We start from the raw sequence: 14288 nt of genomic DNA, 5'->3' as shown, positions 1-14288 counted from the left end.
GGCGAGGCGGGTGCCGGCAGCCCCGGGGCCAGAGGCGGGAGGTGACGGAAGGGAAGGGGGGAAGGAGGCGGGCACACCGCCCCCCCAACTCGGCAGCGCTCCCCGGCCCCGCTCGCCCCGCGCAGCCGCCCCCAGCTCCAGCACGTCCCCTGAAGCCTGTCCCGGAGCCCCCGGCCTCCCCCAAGGCCCGTGGTGCGGGCGGCACACTGGGCCTCGAGCGTGCCTCGGCCTCCCTTAACGCGGTCGCCGCTGCTTCTTTCTCTGTGGCAGGGGCCGCGCTGAGGACGCGTTGGTCCGTTCCTGCCCTGGGGATGCCGTTGGCTGCGCCCGCTCCAGGCTTGTGAGGGCTGTGTGTGCCGGGCCTCGGTCTCCTGGCGTCGTGGGAGCGAAAAGGGAGAGGCGGAGCGCTGAGTGGCTGCGGACGGGAGCTGGCGGGGCTGAAGCTGGAGAGTCCCGAGAAGGCTGAAGAAGAAGAAAAAATGGAAGGCCACCTGGCTGGCAGCTGCCTGGCGCCGCAGGCAGGAGAGAGCCTGCCTCTGCGGGTGAGGAAGGCTCCCTCTTGGTAGCCTGCAGCAGGCCAGGCCGCCAGCGTGTCCCGCAGGGTCTGTATGTGTCACCAGCAGCATGGTACGGTTGTGGAGCGCGTGAGCGAGCGAGGCTACGTGCCTAGGGAGCTTCGTCTGCTAAGAGCCGCGAGACATGCGTGTTTTCTCTTAGGTGTAGGACAGCCAAGCGACCGGAGTTACGGAAGAGGAAGGGAGGAGCGCAGGAGAGAGAAGTGCCTGAAGCAGCAGAGTCTCCCGGCAGCGCCGAGAGCGAGAGCTGCGGTGAGTGGCGGGCCCTCGGGGCCCTGTCGCTCCTCTTCTGCGTCCCGGGCCCTCCCCTGGATCCTTCTCTCTCCCATGCTGCTGTGATTCCTCCTCCCCCCCCCCCCCCCCCCCCCAGCTTTTCTTTTCCTTCCCTGTACCTCCCCTTCTTTTGTCTGTATTTGTTTCCCTGTCCCGCTCTTTTCCTCTCTATTCCTCATTCCCTGTCCTTGTTGCTGTTTTTTCTTTCTCCATCTCTGTGCCCTGCTGCCTATCTCTGTCCAGTTCCCTTTCTGTTTGCTGGGTTGTTTTTTTGTTTTTGCTCCTCATTCCTCTGCCTTGCTCTGTTCCGTCCTCTCACTCCCGCAGTGTCGTGCTGTGTGTTACCCGTCCTTCTCCCTGTGGTTTTTTGTTCCTCTTGCTCTGTGCCTCTGTCCTGCTGCCTGGAAGTAATTTTTTATTCTCCGTATTTCTGTTATTCTGCCTGTGGCTATTTTTTTTGTTCTCTACCTCTCTCCTGCTCCCCACCCTCACCTTTCTCTCCCTGACGTTCTTTCCTCTTCCCAGTACCTCTGCTTTTCTGCGCCCTTGCACTCCATTTCCTCCGTCTCGCTCTATCACGCTGTCTTGCTCCCCATCCCTCCCTTTTCCTTTCTACCCTTCCGATGTGTGTATCCCCCAAGTGCCCCTTTGACGTGTCCCAGTCTTTCTGTCTACACCCTCCTGTCATTCTCCTTCTCTTGCTCTTCTTGCTCTTTTTCTCTCTTTTCCTCTGTGCTGCGGCCCATCACTGTTCTTTCCTCCTCCATCCCTTTGTTGCGCTGCCTGTCCTTGTCAGTTTTGCCCTGTGTTCTGGCTCCAGTCTTGCCTTGTTTTCTGCATCTCTGTCCTTTTCCCTGTACCCTTTTTCTCTCTGCTCCTCAGTCCTCCTCCCTCGTCTTGTTTTTCTCTTTCTGCCGTCCCTCTCTTTTTGTCTGTGACCCTCTGTGCTCTTCTCCTTCTCCCTCTCAGTTTGCGGTTGTCTTAAGTGTCCCCCTCTCTGTCTCTCTCTTCTGCTGTCCTGCTCCCCAGCCCCATTATTTATTGCTTCACCCCTCGGTCTTGCTCTCAGTCCCTGTTTTCTCTTGTGCTCCGCCTCGCTGCCGTTCTCTCGGTTGCTCTCGGTTGCTGTCTGTCCCAGCGTCCTGCTCCCTGTCGCGCTCTCTTTCACAGTATCTTTCTTTCTGGCGTCCTGTCCCTCACCGGTTTTCTCTGTCACTCTGTCCTTCCTCCTGTCTTTTCCTTGTGCCTCTGGCCTCCTACTCGTCGCTACTTTTTTCTTCCTTTCTCTACCTCTCTGCCTCTGTCCTGTTGCTTTCTTCCTCTCTCTGTCGCCAGCATTTCTTTCTCCATCTGTGCCCCTCTCCCTGTCCCTTTTCTCTCATTCTCTCTGTCCTCCATCCTCCCCGTAACTCTTTGTCTGTATATCTCCATACTGCTGCCTGTCCCTTTGTTTCTTGCTATATGCCCCTGTCCAGCTTGCTGTCCCGTTATTCTCCTCTGTCCTGCTCCTTGGCCTTTTTTCTCGTCCTGCAGCCCATCACTGTTTTCACTTTCTCCACCTCTTTGTCCTGATCTGTGTGTCTCCTGCCCTCGTCCATCTGGCTTGTTGCCTGTACGTTTGTCTCCCTCCAGCGTTCTTTATTCCCCTGATTCAGTTTCTCTCTTGATCCGTCAGTTCTGCTGCCCGCTCGTCATTCTCTCTCTCTCTCTCTCTCTCTTTCCCTCTTGTCTTGTTCCTGCGCGTAGTGCGTGAGCAGGCGAGGCTACTTGTCTGGGGAGCCTTGTCTCGCCAGAGCTGCGAGACATGGACGTTTTCTCTTAGGTGGGGGACAGCCAAGCGACCTGAGTTACGGAAGAGGAAGGGAGGAGAGCAGGAGAGAGAAGCGTCTGAAGCGGCAGAGTCTCCCGGCAGTGCTAAGAGCGAGATCTGCGGTGAGTGCCAGGCCCTCGGGGCCCTGTCGCCCCTCTTCTGCATCCCGGGCTCTCCCCTGGATCCCTCTCTTTCCCACACTGCTGTGATTTTTGGCTTTTTTTTCCTCCCTGCCCCCTCCAACCCCCTCCCCGCTCCCGTGTACCTGCTTTCTCCATCTCTGACCAGCTCCCTGTCCCCGTCTTTTAGGTCCTCCCTCTCTCTGCCCTGTAGCCCGTGACTTTCTTTTGCTTCCCTATCTCTTTCTGTCTGGCTCCCGATCACGGTTTTTGCTTTCCCCCCTCTCTGCCCTATAGCCCGTCGGTACTTTTGCCATCTCTGGGACTCTCTGTCCGGCTCCCTGTCCCTGTGGTTCAAGGTCTTCCTTCTCAGCTCCGTAGCACGTTGCGCGTCTGCCTCTTTCTCTGTCTCTCTTTATTCTGCTCCCTGCCCCTCATTTTGAATTCCTCCCTCTCTGTCCTGTCGCTCCTTTTCCCTTTCTGCATCTCCGTCTTTTTTCTCTTTTTCTTTCTCTGTCTCTCTCTGTCCAACTCCCTGTCTCTAAGTTTCAGTTCCTCGCCCTCTCTGCGGAAGCTGTCGGGACTTTTTGCCTTCGCAGTCTCTCTGTTCTGGCTTCCTGTCCCTCTTTTTTCATTCCTCCCTCTCTGCCCTGTTACCCGTCACCATTTTTATTTTCTCCGTCTCTTCTGGCTCAAGGTCCTGATTTTTTTAAGTTCCTCCCTCTCTGCCCCATACCCTGTCACTTCTGCAGGTCTGTTTCTCCACCCTCTCCCTGTGCGGCTCCCAGCCCCTCTTTCGCACTTCCTCCCTCTGGAGCCTGCGGCCTGTTGCTTTCCCCCCCTCTTATTTCTCTCTCTCTGTCTCTCTCTGTCTCCCCGCCCCTGTTTTTTCATTCCTCCTGTCTCTGCCCTAGAGCCCGTCAGGAGTTCTTTCATTCTCTGGCTCTCTCTTTCCAGTTCCCAGGCCCTGGTTTTCAGTGTTGTCCTCCTGTCTTCCCTGTGCCACGGCGCGATTTCATTTCTTTTGCCGTCTCTCCCGGTCCGGCTCCCCGCCAGGATTTTTTAATCCCTCCCTCTCTGTCTTGTAGCCCATTGCTGTTTTCTCTGTCTCTGTGTCCCTCTGTCCGGCTCCCTGTCTTTCCTTATTATTTTTGTTGAATTCCTCCCTCTCTGCCCTGTACGCGGTGCTGTTTACACTTTCGTTCCCGGACGTCTCTCTGTAGATTGCTCCCAGTCCTGTTTTTTTTTAATTCCTCCCTCTCTGTCTGTCATGGTTTAACTTGGCAGCCGGCAACTAAGCACTAGAGAGCTGCTCGCTCACAGCCCCCACCCCCGGCCCGTTCCCTCCCCAGCGGGATGCGGAGGACAAATGGACCAAAGGTCAAACTTGTCGGTTGAGATAAAGACAGTTTAGTAAGGCAACAAAGGAAATACTGCTGATAATTCTAATAACGATGATAATAATTGCAACAACGCACATGCGAACCAAACTATACGCAGTACAGTTTCTCTCACCACCCGATGACCGATTCACAGGCAGTCCCCGAACAGCGATTGCGGAACCCGGAAATCGCAAGTTTCGCTAAATTCCAAAATAGTTTGACCTCCCGGACGAGAGCGGGTTCCAACTCGCGGAAACGACAAGAGCTGATTCCTGCCCCGCAGCCAGCCCCCATTTATAAGCTGTGCGTGACGTCTGTGGTACGGAATATTTCCACTGGCCAGCTTGGGCTAGCCCTGTAGCCTGTCGCAGGTGGTGGTGCTGTGTTTCCCCCCCGGCCATTTCTTTCTCGTTGCGCTCTGTCCGGCTTCCTGTCCCTACTTTTCAATTCTTCCCTCGCTGCCCTGTGGCCTGTTGCTATCTTCCCTTTTTCTGTCTCTCTGTGTATGGCTCCCGCTCCCTTCCTTTTTGAAATTCCTCCCTCTCCATCTGGGAGCCCATCGTGGTTTTTCCTTTCTGCGTCTCTCTCTGGCTGGCTTCTGCTCCCTGGTTTTCAATTTCTTCCTTCTGGGCCCTTTATTTAGCCTGTGGCAATTTTACTTCTTTCTCGGGCTCTGGATCCCAATTTTTTAATTCCTCCTCGTCTCCCCTCCTCCATCCCTTTTTCCAGCTCCCTCCCCGGCTCCCTATCCCTGTGGTTTAATTCCTCCCTCTCTGCTCTCTAGCTTTTGCTGTACTTCCTGTATGCCTTGCTCCGCATCTGGCGCCTCGCCCCTGTCTTCGCATTCCTCCCTCTCCTCCCTATAGCCCATCACTGTCCTTGTCTTTTGTCATCGATCTGGTCCAGATCCCTGTTTTTGCCGCCTTCTCTCTCTGCCTTATTGCCCCTGGCTATTTCTTCTTCCTCCCTCTCTGACTGCCCGGCTCCGGATCCCTATTGTTTCATTCCTCCCTCTCTGTCCTGTGGCCCGTCGGTATTTTTTCTTTCTCTGGCTCTCTTTGTCTGGCTCCCTGTCCCTGTTGTTCAGCTTCTTCCTTCTTGGCACTGTAGCGTGTTGTGATTCTGTTTCTTTCTCCACCTCTCTGTCTTCCCAGCTTCTCGTCCCTCACTTTTAAGTCCTCCCTCTCCATCCTGTTGCCTATTGGATTCAGCGCCGCCCCCCCCCCCTTTCAGTCTTTCTTGCTTCCCGTGCCTGTTTTTAAGTCCTCCCTCTCTGCCACATCACCCATTGCTTTTTTCTTTTCTCCATCTCTCTATGTCTGTCTCACTGCCCCTGTTTTTTAGTTCTTCCTCTCTGCCCTATGCCCTGCTGCTGTGTTTGCCTTTCTCGGTCCCTCCCTGTGCGGCTCCCTGTCCCCATTTATTAACTCTTACCTCTTCTTCCTGCACCCACCACTGTTCTCCGCGATCTCCCTCTCTCTCTGTCTGGCTCCCCGTCCTCAGTGTTTAATTCGTTCCTCTGCCCCCTGTAGCCCCACGCTATTGGTCTGTCTGTCTCCATCTCTCTGTGTCCAGCTCCCTGGCGCTGTTTTGTGTTTCCCCCAGCCCATCTTGTAGCCCATCACTGGTTTTGTTTCGTTGGTTTTTTGGTCTTCCTCTGTGTCTCGCTGTCCAGCTCCTGGTCGCTGTTCTTCAGTCCCTCCGTCTTCCCTGGAGCGTGCTTTTGCTTTTTTTCCATTCTCCATTGTGCTCTGTCCGGTCCCCTGTTGCTCTTTATCCATTCCTCCCTCTCTGCCCCGTGGCCCGTCACTTTTTCTCCTCTTATTTCTGCCTTTCCCTCTGTCCGACTCCCTGTGCCTGGTTTTTAAATTCGTCCCTCTCTGCCCTGTCACCCGTGCCATCTTTTGCCTTTCTCGGTCTCTCTCTGGCCAGCGCTCTGTCCATATTCATTGATTCTTCCCTCTCCACCTCGTAGCCTGTTGCTTTTGTCCTTTGTCCTTCTTACTTGTGTCTGTCTCCCCGATGACCCTGTTTTAGAATCCCCCCCCCCTTTCTTTCTGTACGCATTACTCTCTGGCTTTTTCCTCTCTGGCTCTCTTTTGTTCAGCTCCCGCTCCCTACTTCTTAAGTCTTCCCTCTTTTCCCTGTAGCGTGTAGCTATGTGGTTTGTTTCGTGTTGTCCTGCCCACCCTCGCCCCTTCCCTCCGTCGTTTGCGGTCCCGGCTCCCTGTCCATGTTGTCTCATTCCTCCCTCTCTGCCCTGTTTTTGTAGCTTTTTTTTTTTGTCTTTCCCCATCTGTCTCAGTCCGGGTCCCTGCCCCTATTCTTTTTTCCTCCCTTCCTGTCGTGCTGCCCGTTGCAGGTTTTTTCTGCGCCTCTGTCCTGCTCCCCCATCCTTTTTCGGTCTCTGTCCTGCTCCCTCTTCTTCTTTCTGCTGCCACTCTTCCTCTCTTCCTGCTGCTTCTTTCTCCATCTCTGTGGGACTGCCTGTCCCCGTCCTTCTCTCGCTGTCCCTTTCCCTGCTTCGTGCTTTCTCGTTACACCGCCGCAGTCCAGCCACCTGTCACTTTTCTCCTCTCTTGTAGTGGCCTGCGCCCTGCTCCTCATTTTTGGCGGCCTCTGCCGAGCAGCGCATCGCTCCCGGAACGGACTGACCAAGTGTTCCCCGCTGGAGCAACGGGCGCAGCTGCGGGAAGGACTGCCGAGGTGTCGGAGGGGCAGAGGGAGCATCGGGGGCCCCGAGCCCCGGAGCAGAGCGTCTCCCGGGACTGGCTGGGTGCGTGACTGAATAAAGACCTGCAGTCCCTTTTGCCCTCGCGGCTGCGTTTGTGCGTGGTTTGCACGGGACGAGAGGCTGCGCCAGAGCCCAGGGGAGGAGGGGACGGGCTGTGGGGCAGGGGCGACGGCCCCCTGTTCCTGCCGGGCTCCAGCCGTGGGCCCGGGGCCGGGGGAGCCCCAGGTGCGGGCAGCACGGCTGATGGCGACGGCCCCTCCCTCTGCCGGTGGAGGGCCCGGTGCTGCCGTGACCGGGGTGGCCGTGGAGGGGCCGGTGCGAGCCGAGGGAGGAGCGGAGCCGTGACCGGGCTGCGGCTGCAGCGAGGGAGAAGGTGAGCGCGGGGCGGTCGATGGAGCGGCGGGTCCCGGGGAAAGCCCCGAGGCGGGCGAGGGTACCTGCCGAGCGGGGTCCGTGTGGGAGGCAAGGAGCGGCGGGGGTCCAGCGCCATTTCGGGCACGGTGTCCCCGCAAGCCGAGGCCCGCAGCTCCCGCGGCGTGCTGGGAGCTGTAGTGCTGGGGCGCGGGGCGCGCGGTCGGCCACGCTGCTCCCCGGAGCATGCCGGGAGGTGTAGTCTTCCGGCTGCCGGGCGGCCGAGCCCTGCTAGCCAGGGCATGCCGGGAGGTGTCGTTTTCAGGGACTCGGCTGCCGGGCAGCCGCATTGCTCTCGGGCATGTGCGACGAGGCGTTGTCCTTGGTCCCGCCACAGCCCCCGCTGCGCGGGACGAAGGGTAGTTCTGTGGTCAGTTCCGTGTGTTTTTCTGCAGCGTTCCCGCTGCGTCCGGTCCCCAGAAAGCGGTGCGGGCACGCCTCGACCGGGCATGCCGCAGGGCTCGCTGTTGCCACCCGGTGACCAAAGTTCGGTACTGCGGCTCGGGAGACGCGAATGCGCGGTGGCGCCGTGTGCAAGAGCTCGCTGCTGCCACCCGGTGACCAAAATTCGGTACTGCCGCTCGAGTGGCACAGGTGCTGTGCGCGCTGGGAGGAGCCGTGCCCTGTGTGTCCGGTGCTGCAATAAAGGACGCCTGCCTGCTTGCTGAAATGCCCAAACGGCTTCAGAGGGTCTTTGTGTTTGCCCAATGACGGCACCGTGGGATCCAGCCGTGGGCCGGGGCCGGAGGAGCCCCAGGTGCGGGCAGCACGGCTGATGGCTACGGCCCCTCCCTCTGCCGGTGGAGGGCCCGGTGCTGCCGTGCCCCGGGTGGCTGTGGAGGGGCCGGTGCGAGTCGAGGGAGGAGCAGAGCCGTAGCCGGGTTGCGGCTGCAGCGAGGGAGAAGGTGAGCGCGGGGTGTGTGGGGGTGTGGATGGAGTGGCAGGTCCTGGGGAAAAGCCCCCGGGAGATCGGGGTCCGGGTCGGGGGCAAGGAGCGGCGGGGGTGCGGCGCCGTGTCGGAGCCGCGAGTCGGGGGCTGCCCAGAGCAGGAGGCGCGCGGCAGGGCGCTGCCCGGAGCCGTGCGGAGGTGCCGCCCCGTGCCGGCGGCGCGCGCTGCCTGGACCCGGAGGTGGGGCCGGGCGTGGGCGCCGCGCCGTGTCCGCTGGCGCCGTCCCCTGGCCGCAATGCGGTACTGCAGCCCGGCGTTCCGCGCAGGGACTGGGGACTGGCCACTCCGGCGCGCCGTCGGCACGTAGCGCATGCGCGGTACGGCGCAGCAGCATGGCGGCGCCCTGGTGTCGGGTGCCGGGGCGGCGGGGGAGCAGAGAGGCCAGCGGTGAGGCGCGGGCTCCCCTCCGGCGGGTGCGGGGGTGCGTGGTGGCTGCCCGAGGGTGGTGGGACGGGAAGCTTCGAGCCGTCCGCTGCGACAGGCTGCCGGTGCGCTGGAGGCGAGGCGGGTGCGGGCAGCCCCGGGGCCAGAGGCGGGAGGTGACGGAGGGGAAGGGGGGAAGGAGGCGGGCACACCGCCCCCCCAACTCGGCAGCGCTCCCCTGGCCCCGCTCGCCCCGCGTAGCCGCCCCCAGCTCCAGCACGTCCCCTGAAGCCTGTCCCGGAGCCCCCGGCCTCCCCCAAGGCCCGTGGTGCGGGCGGCACACTGGGCCTCGAGCGTGCCTCAGTGTCCCTTAACGCGGTCGCCGCTGCTTCTTTCTCTGTGGCAGGGGCCGCGCTGAGGACGCGTTTGTCCGTTCCTGCCCTGGGGATGCCGTTGGCTGCGCCCGCTCCAGGCTTGTGAGGGCTGTGTGTGCCGGGCCTCGGTCTCCTGGCGTCGTGGGGGCAAAAAGAGAGAGGCGGAGCGCTGAGTGGCTGCGGACGGGAGCTGGCGGGGCTGAAGCTGGAGAGTCCCGAGAAGGCTGAAGAAGAAGAAGAAATGGAAGGCCACCTGGCTGGCAGCTGCCTGGCGCTGCAGGCAGGAGAGAGCCTGCCTCTGCGGGTGAGGAAGGCTCCCTCTTGGTAGCCCGCAGCAGGCCAGGCCGCCAGCGTGTCCCGCAGGGTCTGTATGTGTCACCAGCAGCAGCATGGTACGGTTGTGGAGCGCGTGAGCGAGCGAGGCTACGTGCCTAGGGAGCCTCGTCTAAGAGCCGTGACACATGCGTGTTTTTTCTTAGGTGTAGGACAGCCAAGCGACCGGAGTTACGGAAGAGGAATGGAGGAGAGCAGGAGAGAGAAGCGCCTGAAGCAGCAGAGTCTCCCGGCAGCGCCGAGAGCGAGAGCTGCGGTGAGTGGTGGGCCCTCGGGGCCCTGTCGCTCCTCTTCTGCGTCCCGGGCCCTCCCCTGGATCCTCCTCTCTCCCACGCTGCTGTGATTGTTTTGTTTGGTTTATTTTTCTTTTTCCTTTTCTTTCCCTTTCCCTGTACCTCCCGTCTTCTGTCTGTGTTTGTGTCCTGCTCCCTCTCCCTCCTTTTCTCCCTCCAGAATTTCTTTAGCCGGCTCCCTGTCTCTGTTTCTCTGTCCTGCTGCCTGTCTGGCCGTTTCTTGCTATACGTCCCTGTTCAGCCAGCTCTCGCTTTTTGCCTTTCTCTCCTTCTCTGTCCTGCTTCATGGCCCTTTCTCTCCCTCTCTGTCCTGTAGCCCCTTGCTGGTTTGTTTTGGGGTTTCCCTGCACCCCCCCCCCGCCACCCCCCCTTCTTGGTCTCTTTGTCTAGATCTGACCCTTTCTTTGTTTCTCGGTCCCTTTTTTCCTGTTCACTGTCCTTTTTCTCTCTCTGCCTGTGTGTCCTGTGCTCCGTTGCCATCTTTGTCTCTCCTTTCTTCTTCATCTCCTCCCCCTGCCCCTGTCTCTCTCTCCCTCTTTCGCGCTCACCGGCCCAACATTTTCGTGCTCCGTCTCTCCAAGGCTCCTCGTCCCTGTTTTTCTTGATTTCTCTACCTCTCTGGCGTTTTCTTTCGACCCTTCTTTCTCTCTGAGCTCCTCGGTCTTCTCCCTTGTCTTATTTTCGTCTTCCTAGTGCTCTGCCCTGCTCCCCGTCACTTATTTTCTCTCTCCGTTTCTCTGCCCTGCTCCCCCTCGCTCTCTTTCTTTCTCCGTTCCCCTCTGCTGCTCCACAGCAGTGTTTTTCCTTTCTCCGGCTCTCTGACCTGCTCCCCACCCACCCAGGTTGTCCGTCCTAGGTTTTGTGCTGTTTTTCCCCTTCTCCGCCTCTCTCTCCTGCTGCCCAGCCGAGGCGTTTCCCCCTCCGTCTCTGTCCTGCTCCCCTGTCTCTTATTTTTGCCTGTCTTTCACTTTATCCTGCCTCCCTGTCCCCTTTTTCTCTCTCAGTATCACCTTGTCCCACTCCCTTTCTTTGACAATCTGTCCTGCTCCTTGTCCTTCTCTTTCCCTTCTCTTTCATTCCCCATCCTTCTTCTGGCCTTTCTTCCTTCTCTTTCTACCCTGCTGCCGCAGTGCTTCTTTCTCCATCGCTGTCCTGCTCCCTGGCCCTTGTTTCCTCTGGCCGTCACTCTGTCCTGGTTCCTGTCCCCCAGTTTTTCTGTCTCTGTGTCTCTGTCCTGCTGCCTGTCTGGTTGTTTCTTGCTATACGTCCCTGTCCAGCCGGCTCTCCCTTTTTGCCTTTCTCTCCTTCTCTGTCTTGCTTCCCGGCCCTTTCTTCTCTTCCTCTCTCTCTGTCCACTAGCCCCTTGCTGGTTTGTGTTGGGGTTCCAACCCTAACCACCCTCTTCTTCGTCTGACCCTTTCTTTGTTTCTTAATACCTTTTTCCCTGTTCACTGTCGTTTTTCTCTCTCTGTCAGTGTGTGGGGACGGGGGTGGGAAGCTCGGGGCGGGGAGTGGAGGCTGGAAAGAGGTAGGAGGTTGCAGAGGGGTGGGAAGCTGAATTATGTAGAGGCCAGCAAAATGGGAGGTAGGAGGCTGATGAGGGGTGGGAGGCTGGGGGCGAGAGTAGAGACCAGAAAAAGAAGGAGGCCGGAAAGGGGTGGGAGGCTGCAGAGGGGTGGGAGGCCGGGGGCGAGAGTAGAGGCCAGAAAGAAAAAAAGGAGGCCGGAAAGGGGTGGGAGGCCGCAGAGGGGTGGGAGGCCGGGGGCGAGAGTAGAGGCCAGAAAGAAAAAAAGGAGGCCAGAAAGGGGTGGGAGGCTGCAGAGGGGTGGGAGGCCGGGGGCGAGAGTAGAGGCCAGAAAGAAAAAAAGGAGGCCGGAAAGGGGTGGGAGGCTGCAGAGGGGTGGGAGGCCGGGGGCGAGAGTAGAGGCCAGAAAAATAGGAGGCTGGAAAGAGATGGGAGGCTGGGGGGGGTGCGAGTAGAGGCCAGAAAGGCCCTTTTCTTCCGGCTTCTTCCCTGTCTTTATCTCTCTTTGCTGCCTTGTTTATTCCTCTGATTCAAGTTCTCTCTCGATCTGTGAGTTCTGCTTCCCACTCATCATATTCTCTCTCTTTCTCTGTCCTATTCCTGCATACAGTGTGCAGTGAGGCTTCTTGTCTAGGAAGCCGCGTCTCGTATGAGCTCTAAGACAACCACATGCATTTTCTCTCAGGTGGAGGCGAGCCAAACGATTGGAGTTACAGAAGAAGAAGGGAAGAGAGGAGGAGAGAGAAGCATCTGAAGTGTCAAAGTCTCCCGGCAGCACCGAGAGCGAGAGCCGCGGTGAGTCCTGGGCCCTCGGGGCCCTGTCACCCCTCTTCTGCATCCTGGGCCCTCCCCTGGCTCCCTCTCTTTCCCACACTGCTACGATTATTTTTTTTTTCTGCTCTTGTGTACCTTCTTTCTCCATCTGTCTCTGACTTGTCCCCATCTTTTAGGTCCTCCCTCTTTCTGCCCTGCAGCCCGTGGCGTTTTTTTCCTTCTTCCCCTCTTTCTGTTCAGCTCCCGGTTACTACTTTTGCTTTCCTCCTGCTCTGTAGCCTGTCAGTACTTTTGCTGTCTCTGGTGCTCTTTTGTCTGGCTCCTTGTCCCTTGATTCGAGGGCTTCCTTCTCGGCTCCGTAGCGCGTCACAGATCTACTGCTTTCTCTATGTCTATTCTATTCTATTTCCTCATCTCTCTTTGCCCAGGTCCCTGCCGCTATTCTTTTTTCCTCTTTCATGCTACAGGGGTTTTTTTTGCATCTCCTTCCTGCTCCCCGTTCTTCATTTTCGGTCTCTGTCCTGCTCCCTCTTCTTCTTTCTGCTGCCGCTCTTCCTCTCTTCCTGCTGCTTCTTTCTCCATCTCTGTGGGACCGCCTGTCCCCGTGCTTCTCTCACTGTCCCTTTCCCTGCTTTGTGCTTTCTCGTTACACCGCCGCTGTCCAGCCACCTGTCACTTTTCTCCTCTCTTGTAGTGGCCTGCACCCTGCTCCTCATTTTTGGCGGCCTCTGCCGAGCAGCGCATCGCTCTGGGAGCGGACTGACCGACTGTTCCCTGCTGGAGCAACGGGCGCAGCTGCGGGAAGGACTGCCGAGGTGTCGGAGGGGCAGAGGGAGCATCGGGGGCCCCGAGCCCCGGAGCAGAGCAGCTCCCGAGACTGGCTGGGTGCGTGACTGAATAAAGACCTGTGGTCCCTTTTGCCCTCGCGGCTGCGTTTGTGCTTGGTTTGCACGGGACGAGGGGCTGCGCCAGAGCCCAGGGGAGGAGGGGACGGGCTGTGGGGCAGGGGCGACGGCCCCCTGTTCCTGCCGGGCTCCAGTCGTGGGCCCGGGGCCGGGGGAGCCCCAGGGGCGGGCAGCACGGCTGATGGCGATGGCCCGTCCCTCTGCCGGGGTGGCTGCCGGTGGAGGGCCCGGTGCTGCCGTGCCCCGGGTGGCTGTGGAGGGGCCGGTGCGAGCCGAGGGAGGAGCAGAGCCGTGGCCGGGCCGCGGCTGTAGCGAGGGAGAAGGTGAGCACGGGGTGGGGGGGGAGGTGGATGGAGCAGCGCGTCCCGGGGAAAAGCCCCCGGGAGGGCGGGGTCCGTGTCGGGGGCAGGGAGGGGCGGGGGTTCGGCGCCGTGTCGGAGCCGCGAGTCGGGGGCTGCCCGGAGCCGTGCGGGGGTGCCGCCCCGTGCCGGCGGCGCGCGCTGCCCCGTGCCGGCGGCGCGCGCTGTTGTCCCGACCCGGGGCCGGGGCCGGGCGTGGGCGCCGCCCCCTGGCCGCAATGCGGTACTGCAGCCCGGCGTTCCGCGCAGGCTGTGGCCCCTCCGGCGCGCCGTCGGCGCGTGGCGCATGCGCAGTGCGGCGCAGCAGCATGGCGGCGCCCTGGTGTCGGGTGCCGGGGCGGCGGGGGAGCAGAGAGGCCAGCGGTGAGGCGCGGGCTCCCCTCCGGCGGGTGCGGGGCTGCGTGGTGGTTGCCCGAGGGTGGTGGGACGGGAAGCTTCGAGCCGTCCGCTGCGACAGGCTGCCGGTGCGCTGGAGGCGAGGCGGGTGCGGGCAGCCCCGGGGCCAGAGGCGGGAGGTGACGGAAGGGAAGGGGGGAAGGAGGCGGGCACACCGCCCCCCCAACTCGGCAGCGCTCCCCGGCCCCGCTCGCCCCGCGCAGCCGCCCCCAGCTCCAGCACGTCCCCTGAAGCCTGTCCCGGAGCCCCCGGCCTCCCCCAAGGCCCGTGGTGCGGGCGGCACACTGGGCCTCGAGCGTGCCTCGGCCTCCCTTAACGCGGTCGCCGCTGCTTCTTTCTCTGTGGCAGGGGCCGCGCTGAGGACGCGTTGGTCCGTTCCTGCCCTGGGGATGCCGTTGGCTGCGCCCGCTCCAGGCTTGTGAGGGCTGTGTGTGCCGGGCCTCGGTCTCCTGGCGTCGTGGGAGCGAAAAGGGAGAGGCGGAGCGCTGAGTGGCTGCGGACGGGAGCTGGCGGGGCTGAAGCTGGAGAGTCCCGAGAAGGCTGAAGAAGAAGAAAAAATGGAAGGCCACCTGGCTGGCAGCTGCCTGGCGCCGCAGGCAGGAGAGAGCCTGCCTCTGCGGGTGAGGAAGGCTCCCTCTTGGTAGCCTGCAGCAGGCCAGGCCGCCAGCGTGTCCCGCAGGGTCTGTATGTGTCACCAGCAGCATGGTACGGTT

General features: G+C 60.5%; 1 long non-coding RNA gene across 1 annotated transcript; it reads left to right on the top strand.

The window, feature by feature from the left end:
• Positions 1 to 8584: 8584 nt before the first annotated feature.
• LOC142361361 (uncharacterized) lies at positions 8585 to 12817 on the top strand. The gene is made up of 5 exons (XR_012763944.1): positions 8585 to 8640; positions 9023 to 9382; positions 9470 to 9579; positions 11827 to 11936; positions 12610 to 12817. It is a non-coding gene; the product is annotated as an uncharacterized LOC142361361 (long non-coding RNA).
• Positions 12818 to 14288: the final 1471 nt, after the last annotated feature.

Source organism: Opisthocomus hoazin, chromosome 5, assembly GCF_030867145.1.
Source record: "Opisthocomus hoazin isolate bOpiHoa1 chromosome 5, bOpiHoa1.hap1, whole genome shotgun sequence".
Lineage (NCBI taxonomy): Eukaryota > Metazoa > Chordata > Aves > Opisthocomiformes > Opisthocomidae > Opisthocomus > Opisthocomus hoazin.
This window is presented reverse-complemented; position numbering and strand designations above follow the sequence as displayed.